General features: G+C 37.1%; 1 protein-coding gene across 1 annotated transcript in view; it reads right to left on the minus strand.

The window, feature by feature from the left end:
- MACROD2 (mono-ADP ribosylhydrolase 2) overlaps nt 1-15,914 on the minus strand; it is a 1,523,237-nt gene that overhangs the window by 565,111 nt on the left and 942,212 nt on the right. The gene's annotated exons all lie outside the window — the stretch shown is intronic.

The raw sequence follows: 15,914 nt of genomic DNA on the forward strand, positions 1-15,914 counted from the left end.
CTATACAAAACTATACATTTATAATTTAGGCATCATTTAATTATAATTTAAGCCAAATTCATCAAAACTGAAACTATTGTGACACAAAATGATGTGAGTAGAACAATAAAGTCACCATTGCCTGGTCCCAGATTAGCTCCTGACATTTCTTTCTAATGGGAAAAACTAGGAATACATTTTGAGTCCGCAGCGACATCCTACCTTCTTGTCAGAGGAAATGGAGTAAACACCTTTTCTCATGTAAAACAATAAAAGGTATTAATGTAATCTATCAGAATTCTTTCATTGAGTCAAGATTTATAATCTGGAAGAAATCAACAGCTAACCTACCAGAAGATGGCTGAAACTACATTTTGATTGTTGTTGTACTAAATAAATCAATACAGTATACAGTATACAGTATAAATCAATAAAATAAAGGAAGGCATAAAATGGAATTACACATTTTAGATACTTATTGTCTATTTCTTACATTAACGCTCTCATGACACATCTCTGAATAATTTACAGTAAGTTTAGTTACAATTTATGTTAGAGTTTAATGATAGTGTTGCTGGTGTATATAATATAGACAGTTTACTGAGTTTGAATTTCAAATAAATGTGATAAATAATAACAATTCAAATGTGAGCTAGCAAACCAGCAGCTTAGTTGGAAATATTGGCAATGTGCAATTAATTTGTATTTTTTTTTCTGCAATGTTAGGATTTAGATAATGTAAATAAAGAAATATTTGCATTTGATCATTTAAAATGCAATCATTTAAAAGATTAACTTAAATATAACATTGTTGACACAAAAGCAGTTCAGGTCATTTCTATAAAGCCCAACAGGCCTCTCTGATAGTCTAGGGCTGTGTCCTTAGTCTATTCTACCTGAACTGTCAATGCTGGGTGCTTGAGGGGCACAGAAGCTTGTACGTACACAGCTAGAAAAGCAGGAACATTAACTGCTTGTGTGTGAGTGGGCCTATGGGAAAGCTTACTTTTTGATAACTCACTTAAAAAATAATACTTATTATCGGGAGGAAAAAACATAAACTTACTACATTTTTCTCATTGTTCAGCATTGTTCTTAATTTCAATGACTTGTATTGTGTTCATGAGCTCTAAAAAACTCTGACCATACAATTTGGAATCTGTGGTCGGTGTTGTGGTGCAGTGGGGCACCCCTTCTGTGATGTCAGTATCCTATGTGCCGGTTCATGTCCCAGCTCCTCCACTTCTGACCCAGCTCCCTGCTAATGGCTTGGAAAAAGGGCAGCAGAAGACAGCCCAGGTCCGTAGGCCCCTGTCACCCACACTGGAGACCCGGAAAAAGCTGGCTTGTGGCTTTGACCTGAACCAGGGGATGAAATCTTTCTCTCTCTTTTAAAATAAGCAAGTGCATCTTCAAAAAAAAAAGTACATCCTTAAAAAAAAAATCTTTATTTCCTAAACTTGGAAGCAATTTTAGGAATTGTTTCCATGATTTCTTAAAAATATATATATATACTTAGAAATATATATAGGATCCCATAAGGTTATTAACACTAACAAATAAATTACTGTTCACTGATTTCTTCATTTATATAAATGAATAAAATAAAAGTGAAATAAGCAAAATCTGTATAATTACTACACTCATTTGTCAATGAGTGAGCAATTTCTTTGCTGAATCATAGTGTGCAAATAGTAGAAAAACATTTCCATAGATTCTTGCAATACTTCCAATGAAACGACTTTAGACATGATATAAATTTCAGTTTTCATTCTTAGCATTTCACATTCACTTTTCATAGTCCATCTGCAACATAGTAAATCAAGTTCTGAGTCATAGAATTTGCTAACTGTGAATATAAACACTCCCTGACAAATTTTGTACTAACCACATGATGTTGCTGAAATTAGATGTTAATTTTAGATAGGTATATGTCAGCTATATATGTGTGTTTTATTCTTGCAAGTAAACTAGGCAATCGAGATAGGAATGAAACCGAGGGAAAATAAGCACGTGTATTGGAAGCGTTGAGTCAGTTCTGAGGAAATTCTTTCCCAAAGTTTTACAACTATTTGCCTCTGTTCTTATCAGCAAATACAGACTTTTACCCTTTTTATTTACTTTCTTAAAAGGTAGTAAAATGTTCTGTGTTGACTCATGTTTTCTTAGAGCAATTTAGTTTTTTTTTTTTTAAATCATTTCGAAAAGAGAACATACAACTGTTGAGTAAACTGGGCGTTGGACCAGGACAAACTTTCAGCTTAAGGAACCCCACCCGGGCTGGTGCTTGGTGCATTGAGTACTGGGAGACAAAAGTTGTGACGCTCTGTGAATGCTGCCAGTGGACAGCGTCCAGATGTATGCTCCCTCCAGAAGAGACCCTTCACTGAGGAAAGCTAAACACCTCAGCATGCCCACCTCTTCCTGGCTGCAGCCAGTATCTTTTAATGCACAGTTCTTAAAAATAGCCTCAGTAATCGGCAGGCCAAACAAATCCAGCAGCGTATTAATAGTAGTCACATATGAAGACTACAGGCAGATTTCTCCCAGGAATGCAACACTGTTTGGATACTTTAAAAAAAAAACACAATTTGTAAAATATACTTTATCAATGTAAAATAAAAATAGACAACCCTAGTCTTGTCTTTTCTCTAGTGACATATACTTTTCAAGAGCATCAGTTAGTTACCTTGCTGACTGTTCCCCTGCCAATCATGCCCTATCCTCCTTAATCCATTAGATAATCAACTTTGTGATACTAATGTGCCTTATCCCTTGATTAAATGGTCTGATGGATTTCTCCATCACAAGTTAGTATCTTTTCCTTTGTAGTTAACGTACATCTTGAGGCATGCAGTGGTCATTTTTGTTGGTATCAGAATGAATACAGCTCAGTGTCTTTCATGAATCCTGCACCTGATGGAGGAATCATTCTAAGTAGTAGAACACATCACCTGCTCGTTAACTCATGTGGCAGACCATATATTCCATGTGAGAACTATCATTCTCATGGTAGCCAAACACTGTAAAACACAATCTAACCATTTATCATTGATTCCATTTTTTTTTAATTAAGCTAGCATCTGCAATATCTGATTTTCACACAGAAAAAAAAAATACAAAACTCATGGGTAGTTGGTCCTGTTTTTCTTTATCTGTCTAGTGGTTTGGTTCACTTGTTTCTCCAGACAGCCTTCTGAAAGATTCATCAGACTGTCCAATGAAACCTGACCCCCAGAAATACTTGCTATACTTTCTTTTCAGGATCGTTCACGTAAATAACCACCCTATTATACTTCAAAGGTTTATGGCAAATGAAATGAAAAGATAATGTACATATCCCATCAACTTCTCAATGTTCCCTCATATGCTATTATTATTTCATGCAACTACCATGTGCTTGACCTAAACCCAACTTGTTACATTCTTAGCATTTTTAATATTTAAGAATAACAAAAATAAGGTTTAAAATCCCCATATTTACACAGGGTCTAAAGAAGGTAATAATAGGGCACATTAACTAGAAATACCATGAAACAGTCTAACAAAAATGGAAATTGCTTGGGGCTGACGTCTTGGTTCACCAGGCTAATCCTCTACCTTTATGTGCTGGCCACCCGCATGGGTGCCTGTTCATGTCCCAGCTGCTCCAATTCCAATTCAGTTCCCTGCTTATTCCCTGGGAAAGCAGTGGAGAATGGCGCAAGTCCTTGAGTCAATGCATCCATGTGGGAGACCTGGAAGAAACTGCTGCCTTCAGAGTAGCTCAGCTCTGGCCTTTGCAGTCTTTTGGGGAGTGAACCAATGGATGGAAGCGCTCTCTCTCTCTCTCTCTCTCTCTCTCTCTCTCTCTCTCTGTAAAAATGCCTTTCAAATAAAAATAAATAAATATTTTTCTTAAAAATGGAAAATTCAGCCAGTAGAATGTAAAATTTTCAAGGGAAGACACATCCCAGTTACTTTCAACAGTGACTGGAACATAGTAGCTGTTTGGCACATGATGTCCAAATAAGTTCCCTTTAATTAAAGTCATTATGTAGTGTCCTAAGAAATAAATATGAAAATATAAAGGCAAATAAAATATAAAAATATATAACTGTTATTTCATTCATCTCATGGAAGACCCTAAGATTACATACAGTTATCATTCATCATGCTCTTTTCTATCTTAAATACTTATTTTTAAGAAAAAAATTTTAAAATATGTTTGTCTCTCATTGGGTATTACGACATCATCTCATGAGTTTGGGGGAACACGTGTTAGTTCTCTTAGTCCATAGAACTATCCATTGTTACCCAGTTGCAATATTCATTTACTGATATGCCATTCCATTACATACCAAAAATTGGGATGTGTCTGCTGTGTTATTTTACAATATCCATTTATCAACTGAAAAGAGAATGGGTTATGTGAACAATGCATCAGTTATTAAAAAATATGCTGATACTAAAGTAATAGCATCTAAGAAATATTATATGATAAATAGGATGGAACATATAAGAATTTGAACTATAAATATAAAAGGATGGTACAGCCAATTCTCTAGCATGACTCATGTTATCTTTAGAAAAATATCACCCCTTAATTTACCTTCCATTATACACTCATTAGAATCTCATTTTCTTTCATCTGTTTTGCCCACTGCTATTTACCAGCTGATAGCCATGTGCAGTTATCCTGTGTCTTTTTGATGGATCACCTATGAACTGTTGGTTCCTTGATGTCACTCTCTAACATGTTCCTTTGTTCAATCCTAAACTAGATCTTTATAATCTAATCACCATCAAGAAGGATGGGCTGATACAAAGAGACAGGGCATGTGAACACAGTGTTAGTTTGAATGAGATAGTCCTATTCATTTGTCACTGAGCTAAAAAGTGCTAACCTACTTCATTTTATTTCCTGGCTTCTTTCCCCATTATTCAGTAAAATATGCAAATAATGGCTCTTACTTTGGTCAGTAAGATTTCCTGGGACTGCTGTTGGGATGTTTTAGATTAAGCCACCGTCTACAAAGCTGGCACGCTATGTGACCACTTGCTGTAATGTTTGCTGCTCCACTTCCAATCTAGCTCCCTGCTAATGTTCCTGGAAGAGCAGTGGATAAGAGTCCAAATGCTTGGGCCCCTGCACTCATGTTGGAAACCTTTACAGGATTCCTGGTCCCTGACTTCAGCTGCCCAGCCCCAGTCATCAGTGCTACTTGGAGTGTGCACCAGCAGATGGAAAAACAACCATCTCTTTTCTCCCTTTCTTTTTCTGTATAATCACCTCTCATGTAAATAAATAAATCCTTAAAAGGAAAACATTTATATTAAAAAAAAGACCTCATGCATTATATGAACTAGTTCACCTGCTAGTATAGTTGCCGTGAGGAAATTTCTAGAACACAAGCTTAGAAGAGAAGGAGAAACCACAGAAAAAGCATTCATTTTGTATAGAGGAAAATCTTGGTGGTTATCTATGCGGAACATAATCCATAATTATAAATAAAACACTAGCCAATTTCCTTGAGAAAGCAAAACAAGTTAGTATTTCACCTTTTACATGTTTTAGAGCTCTATGTGTGTATATATATATATATATATATATATATAATAAACAAAGATAGCCAGTGTGCAGCTTAAAACAAATCTATGCTATATATTCATTTTGGAACAACAAGAATCACCACAACACCAACAGCCTCTTTGCAGCTCCATTGAAATGCACATAAATAAGTCCAAAGAGCCTTCTTGCCTTTGACATTTTTATTTTTATTTTTAAATTTTTATTGGCTTTATTTGCTTTTGCTCCTTCGGTCTAGCAGTTCAGCAGTTTACAAATGACTTAGATTCTATACATTGAAATTGCTTTCTGAGAAAGAAAATAGTAAATCTGAACATTTGCAAGAGAAAACATGTACAATTTAAAGCCATTGCTTTTGCTCTAGACTATTAACCCTCTAGATATATGTCAAAACTGCTCAGTTGCTCAAACCTAACAGCAAGACCGGGATGATGCTGTGGTCCGTGTTTGGAATGGACTATTTTCTTATGATACAGTGATCTAATAACTGCTGCTCAGGTCAGGGAAAAACAAAGCACTCAAGATGAAAGCTTGCATTGCAAATCTGTTTACTGTTTCTATACAAATTTCACTGTAATATACTCTCTCTGACAGTGTGCTAGCCTAGTATTTCTCTTCTGGAAGACTTTGTTGTAGAAATCAGTAATAAGTTACCTGGCAGTGTTCCCTAGCCTGATAAAAGGACTCAAAATAATTAAGTCGACAAATCCAGGCAAATTTAAGTTCGTCTTCATTTTAAATATGGTTTTCTTATTCGTTGATGATAGATGTACATCTGAACAATATGAGCGTTAGTAAAAATAATTCTTTCAAATTGTAGACAAGGTGAAGCAAAATTTTCAGACACTCTTACAAAAAAAATGAAGCGTCATTGTAAAATTTTGTTGAAAATATATTTCCCAACACTTCAAAAGAAAACGTAATTGAAAGAATTCTTATACTGTGATAAAATCAAAGATAATTTCCTAATCAAGTTGCTTATTTCTAAGATCTGTCTTCTGCTTGATCAGTAATTTTATATACAAGGGTTCTTCAGAAAATTCATGGAAAAATGAAAGTTGAATGTTCATTTCGGAGCACAAATATTGAAATCCATACACAGTTTTTCCATACTGCATGTGTTTCAAAGAGCTTTTGTATGAATTCTTTTTATTTAAAAAGCAAAATGAGACAGAGATGGAGAGAGAAAGAGAGAGTGAGAGTGTGCAACCTTGCATTCACTGGATCACCCCTCAAATGGCCACAAGACCCAGGTCTGGGCCAGGCCATACCTAGAAGCCTGGAACTGTAGCTGCATGGTGGCCTACCTGTGGGTGGCAGCAGCCCAAGCATCTTGGGCTCTTCCCTAGGCTTACATGGGAGCTAGGAGGGAAGTGATGCAGCTGGGACTGAAACCAAGGCTCATACAGCATGAAGGTGATCGAGGCAGCAGCTTAACTTGCTGTTCCACAGTGCTGCCTCCATGAGCTTTCTGATGACTTCACATCCATCATCCTATTCTCCTAACTGCAATTAGCATGGTGACTGAAAGTTTAACATGAAATCTTGAAAAAAAAATTCAAGTGAGGTGACATAATATTGTGATGCTTTTTCTTCAGGAGCTCACCATTGCACTCATTTTGATAACTCCACACATTCTATAGGTTACAACACCTGTCACATTCATCACCATCCATCTGACATCTATATCACACTACACTTAAAGCAGCAGGTAATTTGGGTGTCTGAGTTAAAGAACAAAAAGCTTTGAGCAACCTGTGTTTAGCATATTGAATATAGCTTTGCTGTTAATAGAAACTCTGCTTAATTTAAATGAATGACTCTTGAGTTATGTTGGAACAATGGACATGGTCACCACTGTTCTCCAACCACATGCTTGCAGAGCTCCAGGTCAAGAACTAAGGTTTCTACACCACAGATACTGTTCACTATGCTCATATCAACTAGTAAAGCACACAGGAAGGAATGGTTACAAAAGTTGCTAACAGTGAGCTCTTCAACGCAGGAATAAAGAAGTCAGGCGGCTTAGGGTAGGTAAGTGTTGCTCCCTGAAATCAGACTTTATCACAAGTCCACTGAAATTCTGAAGTGAAAACTCTTCTTCCAGTCTGCGGTGTGAGAAACTATTCATGGCTTCAAAACACACCAGGAGTTCTGAAAACTAGGTGATTTTTCCCATGGACCGCAAGGTGCCTACTTACATGAATCCAAGTAGAAAACTGGACAGATACCAGGAACTGTAGTTTTTCCATCTTACTTTGTGAGTTTTCATTAGGACTGTGAGAATGTAAAATATTAATGCACTTCAAGATAGTGTAGCAGTACAAATCTATAATAACTAAATCAATCTGTTAAATTTTCTAGACAATGCTGTTTTTTTTTAACAAAAGTCAAATTTGTAATGGCATGAATTAAATGATGTTTGTAGTATTTTTAATGATACAGTGTATTTCCTCCACTTACTATAACTTTTGAGTTGTCCTACACGCAAGTATGTGATTCTAATGGTATTTTTGTAATTTTTGCTGTAATTTTGTTATTAAAGTGCATCAAATTATAGAAAGATTTTGTTTAACTCTATCAGACCAACACTTAACTTTTTACAGCAAATGATTTGTAAAGCCCAATAGCTATGCTAAAAGTGATACCTATGAATAGCCAAACTTTCCCCCATACATGAAGCAGAAATGTACCAATCCCTCACCCATACCTACTGAGAATTGACCGCTACAGGATGTGGCTACCTGCTGCATCCGTCAGCAAATGACCTTAACCTGCCTCTTCCTAGCAGTCTCTCTCTCAGCGTATACAGAGAGCAGAAAGGCTGGGGAGCTAAAGCCTTAGGTAACTGATGGAGTAGAAACTAAACAGTCTCATATCCTTCTACTGCCGATGAGACCACTCCCAGAATGTTCTTCCTGGCACACTGAGTTCCCAGCAGGATCGAGCCTCGGTTGTCATTAGGGTTACCTTACTTGATAACATGCCCTGACCCTCTAAGCTGCCTTTCCTTCTCATTTTCTCTCCTATTCTTCCTCTAGCACTTCTAGCCATTGCCGTCTAAGTATTTTCACACAAAATCACACTTCTAGGTCAGCTTCAAAGGAGACATTACATAAGACATCATAAGAAATTTCAATAATCAGTCAAGTGCCATAAGAATGTAATTACAGTAAAATTCTGTTTTCAAGAACTTAAGCATGACTAACTAGAACATAAAATGATGTTTATTTCCCTCCAGTGCAGCCCTAAGGCAAGATCAGTAGGGAATGACATTGCTATGCAGCTAGCAAAGCCACTGCCTGCAATGCTGGCAGCCCTGTTGAGTCCTGGCTGCTCCAGCTCCCTGCTAATGTCACTGGGAAAGAAACAAACATAGCCCAAGGTTTGGGGACCCTGTCACCCATGTGGGAAACTCTACCCGGTTCCAGTCATTGTGGCCATTTGGGGAATCACCTGATGGAAGACATCTCTTTCACTTTCTTTTTCTGTTACTCTAGCTTTCAAATAAATAAAATAAATCCTAACAGAAAAAGAAACACACAACTACAGATGCTAGCTAAAACGGGTGCAAACGAATTGGGACTCAAGTGCTGTCAATAGCCACCAGTGACTGCATTTCCTCAGGTATCCTTAGTAAAGAGTTAAGAAAACTAAGTATAAATTTTCCATATTTTTATGGGTAGTTCCACTTATGCTAAAGGTAAAAGGGAAGACTCTGTTTTGAAGTCTCCTGTTATTGGTGTGGATTTTCACTTACATGACTGTTTAGCAAGAACTTAAAACGGTATCTGGGATGGAGTACTTAGTCAGTCCAGATGTTGCAACATTCCATTCCCTGCCAACAAAATGTGAGTGACATCCCACGTCTGTGTTGGTGCCCCAAACCATCCTCACACACCATTCACCAAAGGGTCATCCTACAACTGGGATTTGCTGGCTAACCTAAGTCACATAACAACAGAGGGAAGGTAAAAGGGATAGCACACTGACTAAGACCAGTAGAATCCTATCTGTATTTTATACTGAGCTAAGACTTTGGGCAAATTACTGAATTCCTGTGTCATTATTCCCACCCATAAAATGGAAACAACTGTACTTTTTAAAAATTACATATATGTTGTTTATTTTTTATTGGAAAGGCAAATCAGATTTACAGAGAGGAGAGACGGAGTAAGAACTTCAGCTGCTAGCTCACTCCTCAAATGTTCACAATGGCAGGAGCTGAACTAATCCAAAATCAGAAACTAGGAGCTTCTTCCAGCTGGTCTTCATGTGTGCAAGGGCCCAGGGCTTTGGATTATCCTCTGCTGCTTACCCAGGCCATAAGCAGGGAGCTAAATGGGAAGCAGAACAGCTCGAACAAGAACCAGTGCCCACACTCCTCCTAAAACTGTTCTGCGCCTCAACTGTTGACATATGCCTTGTTGGAGTTAGAAGCCAGTTTAGACTATGCTAAAATCTGTCACGTTCAGTAAAAAGTATGCTTCAACACTATAAACTGCTAAATACTAAAATGAAAATAGACACGAGACAGCTGAATAGTACCCTATAGCCATTTTAAGGTATATAGAAGCCGGTTGTGTATAAACTAAAATTGAAATCTCAATGAAGCAGTCACAGGATGTGGTTAAAAACCTGCATTTTTTAACATATTGGTTACTCAATACCATGTCAATTAACTCCATAATGTTGTAAATTGTTGCTGATGTTATGTTGGGGTTTTTAACTGATCGGGATGATATTCTGCCAGCTCTGCCTTCAGAGCAGAGATGGTCTCCCCAAGAAACCGTTGAATGTATCTGGACAAGAAGATGCTTGACTCTATGCATGGTACATGCTTGCAATGAAAGAATCTTGACTGAATTTGAACCGTAATACTCCAACAAGGTGGAGGAATCCACCATGGGGGGAGGGCACAGGGAGAGGTTGGGGGAATCCCAGAGCCTATGAAACTGTGTCATAAAATGAAACGTAATTAATTAAAAAAAAAAAAAGAAGAAGAAGAACCAGTGCCCCAATGGGATACTGATACTAGCAAGGTAAGCATTTAACCATTGAGCCATCACAACAGGACCACAACCACACATTTTAGCTCAAGACTGTCTTGAGGAGAAAATGAGTACTATATAGTGTAAAATAGTGCCTGGTGTGGATTAAGGACTCAAAAATATTAAGCTATTCTTATTATACACCAGAGCTAAATGATCGACCTCATCTCTGTAACGCAGGTGATCTCCGGTGTGACTATTCTGACACATGTACGCAGTATAATGTGTGGGTGCGAACGGATAACTATATGTTTGCAAGCATAATTCATGAGTTTACAATCATCCGTTGTTTTTCTTGCTTCTCATTCCTGTTCTCCATCCTGCACCACTGGTCACTTCCAGTAATAATAACTCCCACCGAGTATTATTACAAACAGATTTCAGTCCTGAATAATGGCTCTTACAAAGAGGCTGGGTGCAGAAAAAAAAAATAATAAAATAGGAGGAAAAAAAGTCCTGATTCGGCCTTTCTCATTGTTTCAATCAAAGAAACACAGGCAGTCAGCTGGAGAAAGTTTTAATAGCAAACGAGGTGATGTATACACATGTCCTGCTGTAAACTGCAAAATGAGACACACATGTAAAATGCTTGTGTTGTTGGGAGTGTTAATATCCTCAGTAGTCATCTGGCTGTTAAAATCTCCACTAGGAGAGGCCCAGAGATGTGGAACCATCTTTTGCAAATGAGACCATGTGAGAATCAAAATGAGAGGTTACCTAAAAAGAAAGTAGGAGAAGATCAAATAGAGGGCTGTGCACAACAGGGCCCTTTGAGCAGGGTTGGCTGGGCAACAGTGATGTCAGGGTAGGCGGAGGAGCAGACACCAAATTAAAGGGTCAGTTTTGTAAGCTGCAGAAGTCTCCTTGAATAAGCCACTGCATTGATTGATGTGGCCTGTAATGGAAACTCAGATAATGAAATAAAACCAACATTTAAGAACTTCAGGCTGAGGACTCATTGCCATAGCAACCCTCCTAGAAGGGAACTTGTATAAGAAAAGATTCACTTGACTATGTGTTAAAGTGAAAAACCTACCCTATTGTAAAATAATTAAACACAGAATTCCAAAATTGCTTATTGACACAGCGCCTAGAGGTAGCACTGAAGTTACAAGCCCATTGTCTTCTCCACTAGAAGTTATACTTTCCAAGATTATGACTCCTGCAGGCTACATCATCTGTGTTTGTGGGATCAGTGTTGGCACCGGGATCTGTATTGGCGCGGTGCAGTTCTCCGTTTGTTTTACAGATCTATTATTTATTTGAAGTAGGAAGAAAGAGACAGATCTTCCAACCAGAGGTTTGCTCCTCAGTTGACCACAATAGCTAGATTTGGTCAGGTGGAAGCCAGGAGTCAGGAACTCCATCTTGGTCTCCCATGTGCATAGCAGGGGCTGAAAAGTTGGGGCCAGTTCCCATTGTCTCCCTAAGCACATTATGAAGGAAATGGGTCAGAAGCCAGCATTGCAAGTGACAGTTTAACCCAATGCACTCTACATCATCCCCAGTATCACCACTGGAAGCTTACAGTTCTGGTTTGTTTCTTTCTTTTTTTTTCCACTAAACCATTCTGCATGAAATTGAGAAAATCCCAGTAGCACAGGAAATACTGATTTTGGTTTGCCTAATCACATAAAACCAGCACATTCATGTATCAATTATGAAAAAAGTAATTTTAATTACTTTTACTTTATTTTTAATTATGGAAAAAGTAATTTTAAACTATATATATGTGTGTGTATGTGTATATGATTTATATCCAGAATGTAACTTTTTAAAATAAAATATCTATTTCATATCACGAATTGTGACTCAAAGTATGTCAAACAAGGTACAGTGCATTTCATTATTTAAAAATTTCTCCTTGTGGGACTGGTGCAGTGGCATAGGGGACTAATCCTCTACCTGCAGTGCCAGCAACCCATGTAGCCAATGGTTCGTGTCCTGGAGGCTCTCCTTTCAATCCAGTGTCCTGTTTGTGATGTGGGAAAGCAGTGCAAGATGGGCTAAAGCCTTGGGTCAATGTTTGTTTTTGGTGAAACTGGAAGAAGACATGACTAAAACTATAAAGTTAAGCACTTCCTGTGGGCATGCAATGTGGCACCTAAGAATAAACCAACATTTGGGTTACTAGCCACCCCACTGGAGTTCTTAGGATTAACTTAACTCTCTATTTCTAAGTCAACTTCTTGCCAATGTGCATGGGAGATGACAAGTATTTGGGCTGCTACTACCCATGTGGAAAGCCCAGATGAATGTCGTGGCTCCTGACTTTTGCCAGCCCGGCCCTGGATGTTGAAGGATTTGCAAAGTCAAAGAGAAGATGGAAAATCAATTCTGCCTTTTTCACTCTCTTTGCCACTCTACTTTCCAAATAAGTAAATAAGTATGAAAAAAATCCTGATAATGATATGACTGTGTCAAATAATTATCCATAGAAGACAGACGCTAGTATAATAAGAAGCATTAGACTTACTAATTCATTTTTCTTTTCCCTATTACCTAAAGTAAACATGCATGATAGCTAGTCACATCTTGGAAGATCTTACTAGCATTTATTTGTTTGTTTATTTGTTTATTTATTTATTTATTTTTAGAGATTCATTAACTTTTTATTGGAAAGACAGATTTATAGAGAGAAGCAGCTGACCCTAAGCCAGGAGCCAGGAGCTTCTTCTGGGGCTTCCATGGGGGTACTGGGTCCAAAGACTTTGGATCATCTTCTGCTGCTTTTCTAGGCTACAGCAGGGAGCTAGATGGGAAGTGGGGCAACTAGGACTTGAACTGGTGCCCAGATTGTATGGTGCTTACAGGTGAAGACTCAGCCAACTGAACAATTGTGCCAGCCGCACTAGTATTCATTAAATAATTAAATAACCATTTCATTTGTTTCTTTTACAGTAAAAATATGAAGTAAAAATATGAATTCCTTTGGTAGAATTAGACTAAATACAGAGATTTTGTACCTTTCCTCTGTGGTCCCAAAGGCCCTTCATCAGGGCTACATGACTGGTTGTGGCCAATGAAACAGAGACAAAAATGATATGTCCCTACAACTCTGAGTCAACCACAGTGTTTATGCATGATTTTGCAAATTGTCTGTCCTATACTGAGGAAGTTGCGAGGACTAAGTTCTGCAGGTACCAGGTGAGAAGACTGATTGTCACCTTTCAAATTGGACCAGTGAAAATACAAGTTTTATAGCTACAACAGAGTGTAGTTGACCCAGAACAATAAACAAATGCATCTACATTATGGTATTTGCTATATTTCCTTATGGTTATTTTCCCACATATCTGTTATCCCAATTTAATAATTATCATTTTTCTAATTTTTATGTTGATGTTCAATAGCACAAAGGGAAAAGGCATAATAATAAGGAATGTTTGAGATTTCAATTTAGAAAACACTTCTAAAATAGATTGTGACTGAATTAATTTAACGTATCTACTGGACAATAAAACACTATGTAGTGCGCTGCCATATGGTCCACATAGAAATAATTTGGTAATATCAACAGTTATATTATTTATGATTACAAATGAGATAGTATTGAGAACTGGAAAAAATCAGCAGTTTTAATTGGTTAAGCAAATGTAATATACTAACGGAATATAACAATTTATTGTAGTTTAAAAACATCAGTAAATAGTGCAGTGGGTGTTTTAAAGGCCGGTGTTAAGAATATATAACATAGTAAGAGTAATACCGCTCTCCGTGATTGCAAATCATAATGCATGATGGCAAATGCTAAGGCATTATGTTAACAACTTTATGAAAAATTTCTTGATCGTGCATACAAATTATGCTAAGATAAGTTTATTCTTCATAAACAGCCTTTATGTATTTGTCATCCCTATCCATATATCATGATGTTATGATAAATTAAAAGTTCCAAAAAAGTTAAAATATGCCTTAGAAAATGTGTATCTAGTCATAATCATGTTTCTATGAATTGTTCACTTCCTCTTCCAGAATCAACATTTTATGCCATTATCCTTATTTAGTTGATCAAGAACATGACACCTGATTTAAAATAGATGTTCTCAACTCCTTCTTCAAAGAAAGGAGTGGAGGGAGACAAGGAGGTATAGAAGGGAGAGAAGGAAAAAAACATAAAAATAAAGGCAAAATATAATTTTTTTTTCTCACTAATAAGAAATCAGACATTTTATGACCGCTCCAGTGAATCATGCAATAGCATGGTGATTACTTTATCTGGCCATTTCTTTGCCTCATCCTTAGACGTATTCCATCTTCTCTTTATTCATTAGTATAGGGGTGTAGGGATGGGTTCCATTTGGCACAGCCTGCCGATTTTATTCAAATAGCGTAAGAATGACCCTTTGACATTGTCATCAGATATGTTAAGGTACACCTAACCAGGATGAAAAGAGTATTTGATAAAAGTTGCTTTAGTCCACAATTCTTCCACTTCTTATCTTATGGCAGAAAAGAGCACAATAACAGATTAGATTGTTTACAGAGCATGTAACCAGGGGTCCTCAGTATTTCCTGGTAGAAAGGGAAAAGGTGTTGTTGGCACACATTTTGTACCAGGCATCTTCTTATATCATCTGGTCTTTTAAAAACAAATCTTTGGAGATTCCCATGAATTCATCGGCAAGTTCTCTTCAGGTCTCCAAATCTACATTCTTCCAGGTTGGAAACTTCTATACGCATCCATTTTCCAAGCATTTTGGACCCTTGCCTTTTTAAATCAATAGGTTACATTTTAATTATTCCCCAAATGTGCACATCTGTTTTGATTTTCTTAGTTTTTCTATGGAGGACAAAATTAACCAACTGGTTTCACAGTTTAGTTTGCTCCACTTTCTTAGAATTCCAGCTTTCTCCTCTAAGAATAGAATCTTATACGTTGACTGCAAACAGAAACTTTAAAAAACCTAGCTGTGTTAATTATGCAGATATTAAAATAGCTGTAGAGATGGTTCACATAAGATTTTTTCTTAGTTTAGGCAGCTCCACCATGTTGTAGTGAAAACAACACTTTATAATTATAAAGATACAGGACCGATACAGCCACCATCCAGTACTACCTAAATGTGTCTGATTCTCAATGTTTCTTCATGCAAATAATAAACCTAGCCTCTTTGTGAACTCCCAAGGAATTCTTGTCTATTCATCACACTAAGAAATGAAGTATTAATTATCTCCCTGCCCTACAATTTCAACAAGGCTATAATCTATGTGGTAAAAATAAAAAGAGAGATTCCAGTCACATTAAACTGTTATTTGATATTTACAATCTATCATTTTCCATTTTTTAGATTTCCTAGAGTAATTAAAATGTA

This window comes from Ochotona princeps, chromosome 22, assembly GCF_030435755.1.
Source record: "Ochotona princeps isolate mOchPri1 chromosome 22, mOchPri1.hap1, whole genome shotgun sequence".
Taxonomy (NCBI): domain Eukaryota; kingdom Metazoa; phylum Chordata; class Mammalia; order Lagomorpha; family Ochotonidae; genus Ochotona; species Ochotona princeps.